Genomic DNA, 11,899 nt, shown 5'->3' with positions numbered 1-11,899 from the left:
AGGGTCATGATCCCAAGGTCATGAGATTGATCCCATGTCAGGCTCTGTGCTCATTGTCAAATCTTGAGATTCTTTCTCCCTTCCTCTCCCTCCCTTTCTGCTCTTCTCCCTCTGTTCCTCCTCCTGCTTGTGCTCTCTCTCTAAAATAAATGAATGAATGAATAAATAAAATCTTTAAGAATAAATAAATAAATAAAAATACATTGAAGAGACATGCCACAGATTTGAAGAAAATATGTATTACAAAACACGAGCATGACAAAGGACTGGGATGCAAAGTATATAAGAACTCCCACAATCCACTAATAAAAACAAAATAGCTTGAATTGAATAGATGCATCAACAGGCTTATGAAAATTTGGTCACTATTAGTCAGTTGGGTAATGCAAATTAAGACTACGTAGACACACCACTCCACGCATGTCAGAATGAATAAAATTAGGAAGATTATCAATACCAAATTTTGGTAAGAATGTACAGCAACTGAAAATCTCATATATTGTTGTTGGGAATGTCAAAGGTGACAACTATTATAGCAAAAGATCTAACATTTCCTTGTAAAATGAAATACACATTAACCAATGTTCCAGTAATTCCATTTCTAGGTGTTTACTTAGGAGAAATAAAAGCACATATACACATAAAAAGACTTGTACAGAAATATTCAAATCAGCTTTATTCATGAGAGTTCCCAGAGATCCTAAAATAGGAGAATGGATAAACAAGACAGGGCATATTCATAAAATGGAATACTACTCAGAAATAAAAAGAATCAACTAATAATCTCGAAAACATGTTGAGCAAAAAAAAGTCAAACAAAAATTGTGCATACTATATTATTTAATTTTTATGAAGTTTTAAAACAGTCAAAATCAGTCAGTGATAGAAGAAAATTTGAACAGTGGTTTTCTTGGGGTGGGATTAGTATCAGTAACTGGAAAGGGCATGCAGGAATTTTCTGGGGCAATAGTGATGTTCTATAATGACATATTTTGGGCACTTTTTAAAACTCAGAAAAATTTGTGCATTACATTGTATATAAATTTTACATCAAAGAAAAAAAACAAATACTGAACTCTGGTTAATGACAGGAAGGCTGAAGTACCTAGGGGGACATACGTTCGTCTGCAAGTTATTTTAAAATGCATAAAAACATGCAATGTATCAATGTAGGAATAAATACATGAAAAAAGTAAGTACAGTAAAATGTTGATGTTAGAATCTAGGTGATGGGTGTATTGGCATTCACTCTAAAATTCTTTCAGTTTCTCTTTGTTTCAATATTTTGCTAATAAATATTTTGAAAAAGTTCTATACCCAACATCTTGAGAGAGAAGAGAAAGCATAGCATTGGGGTGCGTGGGCCTGTGGGGCTGGAGCTGGAAGGGTCTGTGTTAGCAGTAAAGTTAGGGCTCTTGGAAGAACTGACAACAGGCCTGATGTTCAAGAAACCACTGACCAACTCTTGGATGTGAACCTTCAGGACAGAAAATAGTCTCAGAAATGAGTCTGAGCATCTCCAGGTCATGAGTGGAGCCACTGTACCTACTGGTTTTGTGCAGATGAAGTGAAAGAGAAATTGCGCTCATCATGCAAAATACAGAAATGAAATGAGATATATTTTAACGTTTTGGTGAAAAAGCCTGGCTCAGGTCTCTTGTCTGGAACCAGTTGATAGCTTATTTGTGGTTGTTCAGGAGTTTGAAGATTAGCAGTTCAAGGAAACAGAAGTTCTAAATGATTTGGAAGAATTTAATGGAAACTCCCATGATCAGACCCTTGAAGAATATGGAAAATTAACACCAGTTTCAAAGACAAAACTACAAAAAGATAAATGAGAATTCAAGTAAAGGTAAAATTGATAATGGATGAAGAGACAAAAAGAAGACAAAGATGTTAAAAGAGTTTGCTAACACTGGCTTAGATTCACATGTCTTCGACTGGTGAAAATCCAGCTATCAAAGAAATACCACGTTAGTAGGTTCTGGCTTGGCATCTTGCAAAGATGAGACTGACGAAAGCTCAAAAGGAGAAATTGATCCTCAAGTGTTAAAGTTTAGATTCATAAGCAAAAAGGCAGGAGAGAAACACAGCAGCACCTCAGCTCAGGCTGCCAGAAATTTTAGAGATGGTGTTCAGGATTAATTTAAGTGGAAAGTTGACATGACCAACTTTGATATGGAGGCTCATTTGAAAATCCCTGATAATCAAATCACTGAGGGCATTGCATTGACAGAAGAGAGTCTCCACCAAAGAAACATCTCACCATTTGGACCTATAACTCAGATTTGCTCTCGCCTACAGGACACTAAGTCTCTGTGTTCCTCAACATACCGATAATGATAGTTGATGGCATGTATGGAACAGAGGCAATACCAAAAGAGGGGGCTACAGAAGTTGGTGATAATAATACATTGGCTGTGAATAAGGCAGCAATATCTCTTCTGAGATATCTCTTCTGGATTGGCCAAGGGCCAAATTAAAGAGGCAAACTGTCCTGGGGCTTGTCCATAGATGCTGTTCAATGGGATATCTATCTGCAAGTCACCACTGAGACCTGGCTCTGTAGATATTATTGGAACTCATATGCCATTTGGAAAAAGGATGGCCTCCAAGAAGAAAAACTATAACCTTAATCCAGCTTGCTTACAGAATGAGCTGTATCTGTGGACTGAGACAGGCCAGGCTCTACTACTTACAAGGACCAGAAATGCTCTCCCAGGGCATCACCTCTGATGCGACACATCTGGCATAATGCACCTACTCTCTGGGTGAATACAGAGGGCCTTTCTGCAGCAGTTTGTGTTCTGAAACATCCATTTCAGGTGTTAATTATCCTTCAGAAGAAGGTGGAGAAAGAGGAACTCTCTGGTAATGAATGCAAAGAATGCAAAGAATGCAATATTGGTACTTCCCAATGCTGGAAATGTCAGCACAAAAAAACCGAGAAAACTAGCATTAGCGAAAGTGCAGTCTGCACTATTTAAACTGGCCAAAGGCTTTTCACCCTACTTAGCAAAAGATGTGAACCTCATGTGATGGGATTGAAAAAGATCGTATGAGGAAGCAGAGCTTTTCTTTAGATCTGTTCCAAAGAGGTAGCTAACTTGGCATCATGGGCCACTACATGACTGGGCATTTAGTACTTTCTTCAAAATGCTTCAAAAATGCCCAGAGAAAAACCTACTGAAACGCTCTGGGATTTGGGTTTAAAAGTTTGTTTTCAGGTTTTAGAGCAGTTTCTGTTTTCCACTGTGGCAGGTACAAAATTCCCCCAACCTAAACGGAAGGCAGAGGACATGAGAGCATCTGAGGCCATATCCCATTGCCTGTGGAATTTCACTGTTTAGCTACACAACATTTCATTACCTCAACCTTAAAAAACAAAGTCCTGGACAAGGTGAAATCTCATGAGATATATAGGAAAGTTTGCCATCTGCCTTGAAAATGAAAATAGGCAGCCACTATTCAGATTAATACACAGGACTAAAATAGAGGATTGAATTCATTGAGGGAAGTACAAAGATCCTTTACAATTAGTATAGGACATGTCTACCTATAAACAGTAGCAAATACACTGATAGACAAAGCATGGGAGCAATAAGCCAGATTAAAAGCAAATTCATTTTTCTTTCAGGAAAGAAAGAAAACAGAGTTAAATTTAAAAAAAAAAAAGATGTTCTAAACAAAGAGTATTCAGATAGCAACAATCTCTTACATAGTAGATCCTATCTCCTAAATACATACAAAATCAACAGGAGGATAGGAAGTATAGGTTGAGTTAACCTCCCCAAAAGACAAAAAGATAGGGAAATAGAAGAACAAAGATGAGAAAATTAAGAGAATTAGGCAACATTAACTAAGTGGTATTTTAGGCAGTGAGAATTGAAAACTTGTGACAAAGGAAATTATCTAAGAAAACGGAGGAGGAGGAGGGGTGAGGAGGAAGGGGAGAAGATAATAGAAAAATATTTCCAACAACAGTTTGAAAAGAACATGCTTTCCTCGACTGAATGGCTAAGTGCTTAGTGCAGTGACTAGGGGGGAAAATGACCAATACCAAGACATTTCAGAATACTAGGGATAAAGATAGGATTTGGAAAACTTCCAAGCATAGTGCAGGGGAGGGACTGTTGTGTGGGGTGAGCTGAGGAGGGCAGCAGAAGTTGTCAACAAAGCTGGGGACCACAATGGCATTTGACTCTTATTTGCAACACTGTTGTCAGAAGATGATGGAATTGTGCTTTCCTAATTCTGAGAGAATTCTTTCCAATCTAGTATTTTATGGTCAAATAGTCAAGGGGTGAGATTAGACTAAAACATTTTAAAAGATTCAAAACATTGATCTTCATGCATACTTTCTCAGGAACCTACTGGGTGATGCTCGAGTAAAATGATTTTTAGAAAAGATAAGGAATTTGGGAAACAGAAAACCCAACTGGAGAGCCAGGTGAAGTTAATTTCTGACATGATGGTAAAGAGAAATCCTAGAATCATGGCAGGGAAGTGGGTCCAGGAAGCAAACTCACCCAGTAAGAGCAGGAACATCAAGGGATTCTGGAAGGATTGTTCTAAGAAACAAAACAGTCACATTCACCTTTTGTTTATGAACATGTTCTGGGGAGCTTTAGTCACACTAATGGGAAGGAGTTTAGGCATGAATCTGTGCAAGGTTCATAAGAAATGGATTAAACATATAAGAGGCATTGATTTAAGCTAGGGAAAGAAGGTTATGTAAGGAAATGCTTCCTTCGTTAATGAGTACATGGTTCAGCTGTGATTATTATATGACAATATTAATGTCAAATTGAATATTAACCTAACATGGTATAGAATTACATTAGGTGAACAGAGAAAGAGTATATTAGGAAATTAAATTCTCATCTTTCATAGTATGAAGTCAGCAGATATTAGTATCGAGTCAAAAAAGCAATATGTGCTATAATTTAGGAATATGATGGTAAATAACAGAAGAAAATGAGTCGAATATCTTTCCTCTGGAAAACATAGATGGGGGTGAGGAGACCAGAAGATAAATTTTTTTCATTATAAAGTGATTTGACTTTTCAGTAAATAAATAAGAAAATAAAATTTAATATGCAGTGGTGCTAAATTGTATCATTCAGATAATACTATTTCTTGAAAAAATTTATTCCTGTAGCTCAAAAAATATACATACATGAATATTGTATTTCCAGGTTCTTTTCCTCCCAGCTTTATTGAGGTATAAGTGGCAGATAAAATTAGAAGGTATTTAAAATGTAAATTGTGATGCTTTGATATATGTATACAATTGAAAGGATTCCTGCCATCTAGTTCATTAACTAGAACATTATTTTATCTTAAAAATTAAAAATAATTAAAATTCTTTTATTTTAGAAATCAACCATCGGTTAACCTTACATCTCTTTCTGAATTGTGAATGGTATGTGGTAGGCAAGCTATAGAATTAGTTATTGATGTGTCCGCCATATAGATTAACCCTATTTTGGTAGGAGATTTTTTTTCTCTTCATGTTTTAAATAAAATAATAATCCCCTACTCCCCTGTAAAAGCATTAAGTGAGGTGGAAAAGTTTAGTCAAAGGCCACTTGGGTGGCTCAGTTGTTTAAGCAGCTGCCTTTGACTCAGGTCATGATCCAGGATCCTGGGATTGAGTCCGGCATCGGGCTTCCTGCTCATTTTACCTATTTGTGCTCTCTCTCTCTCTTTATCAAATAAATAAATAAAATCTTAAAAAAAAGTTTAGTCAAGTAAAATGTGGGATTGCAAACAAACTTGTCCAGTCAGTCTACCAGTTAAGGTGTGAAAAAAGAACACAATGATTTTTATTAGCTGCATAAGAAATTAACTCTGTATTTCTAACAGAATTCGTACCTTTCCAGGCAGGAGAAAGTCCACAGTAGTCATAAGAAAATCACCTCCCATCACTCCCCTCCAGAAGAGAACTGACTTTGGCCTGCGTTGTGGAGAATGGACACCATGTAGAGGAAGGGAGCTCACTGGTTGTCAAGTTTTATTCAAATCCATGTCCTTGTGGGACGTTATTACCGGTCTGTTGTAGGGGCTATATGGTAAGCCTCAATCCAACTGAAAGTGTATTTTGTATCTACTAAGAACAAAAAATCATGGTGTGTGTATGGCGTAAAAGGACGGTAATAACAACACACTACGTAATAGCGGCATAGGTAGTGCCTCATGGATTTTTTTCCTAAGGTTCCGTTCCAGCACAGGGACAGATCCTTGAGATGCCATTTCTCACAGCCCAAACACCCTCAGACGTGCAGACTGTCTAGACTAAGAGAAAGCTTTTTACCCCGTTTTGCACAGATCTCCCTCCTCTTTGAACCTAAGCAAGCTGAAGGGCCCACATGGGGAGCAGGCGAGAAGTTGTGTGTCTGAAGCAGGAAGAGACTGGGGGGCCGGCAGGGAGGGAAGACGGTCCCTGAGGGAACATCCTGCCAGCACTCTGACCTGGTCCCAGGTTGGAAGGAAGAACGTATCTGTATTTCTTTTCTCCTTCTTCTCTTGTTTATTTCCTTCTCCATCGTACCATCTCTTATCATCCTTAATCCTAACCCATATAACCCCTTGGTTGTGCAGGCAACGTTTTCCCTGTGTCTGGGGCACAACGGACCACAACGATTTTGTTTGTATTCTGGGGCACAGAGATTCTCTTAGGTAAAAGTCATTTAATACTAGAATCATTAAACTTGAAGAGCTATGATGTTGCCAACGTTAGATGGTCCTGCTGGGGATTGAAGGAAAAATCATTACTTGAATATTCATAGGTAATACAAATATGAATTTCTAATATTTATTATTTATTATATTTATTATTCCAATCTTATTTATCACATGATGACATGATATAAGCTGTGTGTCAGATATAGTTCTAAACATTTTCATAAATATTAACTTATTGGATCCTTACACGAACTCTTCTGGGTAGGTTCTATGATTTACCTTACAGATGAAGAAACCAGGGCCCAGAAAGAGGAAATAAATTGCCCCAGGTCACACAGTTAGGGAGCAACAGCGTTGGGAATCAAACTCAGACCATCTGTAGAGTCCCTAGTGTTTATTGTCATTCTGCCCTGCGGTGTGGTGACTAGTGAATACACGCAAAGAGAGAGTTTGATGGCTCATCGTAGATGCTAACTTGATTTCACTTATTTTCTTTATGATGTCCAACATCTGGGCAGCTTAAAGTTTAAAGATTGCTCAGGTGCTGAAAATGTTGTCAAGCATATAAAAGTCTGACGGTGCAGGTAACTTGAAAACCCTCCAGCTACAAACACCAAGAATTGCTCAATAAATTATAACTAACATCCTTATAAATGCATGGCTGAACTGCCCAGAAAGGTAGGGAAATTGCCTTGGGTCAGAAATGAAGAAGAGACTGGAAATCAGAACAGTGAACTGTGGAGCTGACACAGTGTCTGCCGGGGTGGGGGGGGGGGGGGGGGGGGGCAGTGAGGTGTTTATCACATTTGATAACACAGGGGCTTGACGTTAATAGCAGTGCATGGAGAGAGAGAATTGAGACTGAGAGCCCCATCTTTATAGTGCTAGCCCTGCAGGATGAGTGAGGATTCAGGCAAACGGAAGTCTCAAAAGTCGTGGGAAGAATTATAAATTTATAGAACCACTCTGGAGAGCAATGTGACAACATCCCGTGAATTTGAATGTGTGCATCCTTATGACAGAGCAATTCCTTTGCTAGGTTTATATGTTGGAGAAGCTCTAGGCCATGGGAAAAATCACATATGGATGAGAGTTTTATTGCAATGTTGTTTGCATTAGTCAAAACTTGGAACAGGAGAGTAGATAAATGAATTGTGCCGTATTTGTTTAATGGATTGCACAGAGCGGTGAAAATCAATGTACTATAGACATGTATCATCAGGGGTAATTCTCAAAAGCTTCACATTTGTGAAAAAGAAAGACAAGCTGCAGAATATTTGTGGCATTAAAGCTAAGAGCTGAAATGTAGAGACTCAGAAAGAAATTAAAAAAAAAAAATGTAATTCTTAACCTCAAGACAAAGACCAAAAAGGGCTTCTCTCAAAAATGAAAGCCACACCAGCATTGCAGATGTAACTGGCTTCTATTTGGTCCAGGATCTACCTTGCAGACCAGACCTTTAAAACAGGTCCAGGATATGGCAAGAGAGAGAGAATGGTGGCTTTATTAAGTAGGAAATATTCTCGTATTCTCATTTATTTCACCAAAATTCAAATCAACTCACTCCCTCTGTAACTCTGCTTTCTTTCTATGCTACATCTTCGCCTCTGTCTGGCCTCACCAAGTGTCTCCCATTTCCTGAATCCACACATATGCCATGGTTTTAAAGTCACTCAAAGTCATTTAACTTCCTTTTGCTTTTAAACTTGTGTCTTTAGCCCATCATGTTGTCCATCAAATAAAGGCTCCTTTTTAACCATCTGTTTATAACGGTGTGTCTGTGTTATAGCAACATTTTTTTCTGTTACAATTAAAAAAACAAAAACTCAGCAGGAGTCTGAGGACTGTGAAGCCAACAAAATTTAATAGTTATTGCTATTTCTTAAATAACATCTTTACTGAATTATAATCCACACACCAAATAATTCACCTATTTAAAGCATACAGTTGAATGGTCACAAAGTTGTACAACCATCAGCACAATAAATTTTGGGACATTTTCATCACTCCTAAGAGAAACCCCAAGTAGAAGCATAAACTATATGGTGTTTTATGATTGATTTCTTTCATGTAGAACAATGTTTTCAAGGTTCATCCAAGTTGTAGCTTGTATCAGTACTACATTTTTAAATAGATTTTATTTATTTATTTAAGAGAGAGAAAGAGAGCATGAGAGGGGGGAGGGTCAGAGGGAGAAGCAGACTCCCCCCCCCCCCCCCCCGAGCAGGGAGCCTGATGCGGGACTCAATCTCAGGACTCCAGGATCATGACCCAAGCCAAAGGCAGTCGCTTAAACAACTGAGCCACCCAGGTGCCCAGTACTACATTTATTTTTATCACCACATCATATTATATGGTATGGTCACACCACATTCAATTTAGTCTTTTATTGGATAGTGGATATTTGAGTATTTGGATTATTTTGGCTTTTAGGCTATTATGAATGTTGCTGTTATGAACCTTCATGTATAAGTTTTTGTGTAGTCATATGTTTTCATTTCTCTTGAGTATACACCTAAACATATAATTACTGGGTAGTATAATTCAGCATTTAAACCTTTAAGACTGTTTTGCAAATTGGCATTATCATTTAAGTACACACCAGCAATGTGTGAGGATTCCAGTTTTTACACATGTTGGCCAACCCTTGTTATTATCTATCTTTGTAGTTTTAATATAGCCATGCTTTTGGGTGTAAGTGGTATCTCACTACAGTTTTGATCTATTTTTCTCAAATAATCATATTAGTTACCTCTTCATTTGCTTATTTGCCTTTGTATATCTGCTTTGGAGAAATGTCTGTTTAGCTCCTCTTTCCATTTTTTAATTGTTATTTATCATTTGTCATTTTGGTCATTGAGTTTGTCATTTTTGTCAAACTCAATGTCATTTTTATTATTGCCTATTTGTCATTTTTACTGTTGAGTTTTAAGAGTTCTTTATATAGGGACGCCTGGGTGGCTCAGTTGGTTAAGCAGCTGCCTTCGGCTCAGGTCATGATCCCAGCGTCCTGGGATCGAGTCCCACATCGGGCTCCTTGCTTGGCGGGGAGCCTGCTTCTCCCTCTGCCTCTGCCTGCCATTCTGTCTGCCTGTGCTCACTCGCTCTCCTGTCTCTCTGACAAATAAATAAAATCTTTAAAAAAAAAAAAAAAAAAAAAAAGAGTTCTTTATATAGTCTAGATACATGTCCCTTATCAGCTATATGACTTGAAAATATTTTCTCCCATTCCATGGGTTGTCTTTTAAATTTCTAGGTGGTCTTTTATTCAAAAAAGTGTTTTTGATGACATATAATTTACCTATTTTTCTTTGTGCTTTTAGTGTCATATCTGAAAAATCATTACTTAATCCAATGTCATGAAGATGAATACCTTTTTTTTCTTATAAAAATTTTTTAAAGATTTTATTTATTTGAGAAAGAGAGAGTGTGTGCACAAGAGAGTATAAGTGAGAGGAAGGGCAGAGGGTGAAGGAGAAACAGACTCCCCTTTGAGCAGGGTGCTGGACCTGGGCTCAATCCCAGGACCCCGAGATCATGACCTGAGCCTGAGGCAGATACTTAACCAACTGAGCCACCCAGGTGCCACTTCTTATAAGTTTTTTTAAATTAATTTCTCCTTCTCTTTCTCCTCCTCCTCCTTCTCCTTCTTTCTCCTCCTCCTTCTTCTTCTTTTATTAGAGAGAGAAAGCACAAGTGGAGGGGGAGAGTCTTAAGCAGGCTCCATGCTTAGTATAGAAACCAACATGAGTGTCAACCTCAGATCCTGAGATCAGGACCTGAGCTGAAATCAAGACTTGGATGCTTAACAGACTGAGACGCGCAGGAGCCCCTTTCACACTGTTTTGACTGTTGCAGAGCTTCGTAGTAACTTTTGAGTTCATAAAGTGTAACTTCCCAGGTTGCTCTTCTTTTTTTTCAAGACTGTTTTTGTTATTCTAGGTTTCTTGCATTTCCGTACGAATTTTAAGATCAGCATGCCAATTTTTAAAAAGAAGCCAGTTGGAATACTGATGGGAATTGTCCTAAATCTGGAGATCAGTTGAGGAGGATTACTATTTTAACAGTATTAAGTCTTCTGATTTATGAAGACAAGATATCTTTCATTTTATTTAGTCCATCTTTAATTTCTTTGAAAATTTTTTACAATTTTCAAAATATAAGTTTTACACTTTTTTAAATTAAATATATTTATGTTTTACTCTTTTTGATGCTGTTACAGTTGTTGTATTCATTCCCTTTTTGAGTTGTTTATTGAAAATATATGGAAATACAATTGGTTTCTGTTTGTTGAGCCTTAATCTTGCAATCTAGCTGATAAATTAATTTATTTATTTCATAGATTTTTTTTTAAATTTTTTTTAATTTTTTTATTTTTTCAGCATAACAATATTCATTATTTTTGCACCACACCCAGTGCTCCATGCAATCCGTGCCCTCTACAATACCCACCACCTGGTGCCCCCAAACTCCCACCCCCACCCCTTCAAAATTCTCAGATCGTTTTTCAGAGTCCATAGTCTCTCATGGTTCACCTCCCCTTCCAATTTCCCTCAACTCCCTTCTCCTCTCCATCTCCCCTTGTACTCCATGCTATTTGTTATGCTCCACAAATAAGTGAAACCATATGATAATTGACTCTCTGCTTGACTTATTTCACTCAGCATAATCTCTTCCAGTCCCGTCCATGTTGCTACAAAACTTGGGTATTCATCCTTTCTTTTTTCTTTCTTTTTTTTTTTTACAGCTTTATAAACATATATTTTTATCCCCAGGGGTACAGGTCTGCGAATCGCCAGGTTTACACACTTCACAACACTCACCATAGCACATACCCTCCCCAATATCCATAACCCCACCCCCTCTCCCAAACCCCTCCCCCCATCAACCCTCAGTTTGTTTTGTGAGATTAAGAGTCACTTATGGTTTGTCTCCCTCCCAATCCCATCTTGTTTCATTTACTCTTCTCCTACCCCCTCAACCCCCCATGTTGCATCTCCTCTCCCTCATATCAGGGAGATCATATGATAGTTGTCTTTCTCCGATTGACTTATTTCGCTAAGCATGATACCCTCTAGTTCCATCCACGTCGTCGCAAATGGCAAGATTTCATTTCTTTTGATGGCTGCATAGTATTCCATTGTGTATATATACCACATCTTCTTTATCCATTCGTCTGTTGATGGACATCTAGGTTCTTTCCATAGTTTGG

General features: G+C 37.9%; 1 pseudogene; it reads left to right on the top strand.

Annotated features, from left to right (window-relative positions):
- The first annotated feature begins 255 nt into the window (after positions 1 to 255).
- LOC125097270 (THUMP domain-containing protein 3-like) lies at positions 256 to 2,987 on the top strand (annotated as a pseudogene).
- The last annotated feature ends 8,912 nt before the right edge of the window (positions 2,988 to 11,899 follow it).

Source organism: Lutra lutra, chromosome 4 (assembly GCF_902655055.1).
Source record: "Lutra lutra chromosome 4, mLutLut1.2, whole genome shotgun sequence".
Taxonomy (NCBI): domain Eukaryota; kingdom Metazoa; phylum Chordata; class Mammalia; order Carnivora; family Mustelidae; genus Lutra; species Lutra lutra.
Note: the sequence above shows the minus strand (reverse complement) of the source record. Positions and strands in the feature narration are given on the sequence as shown.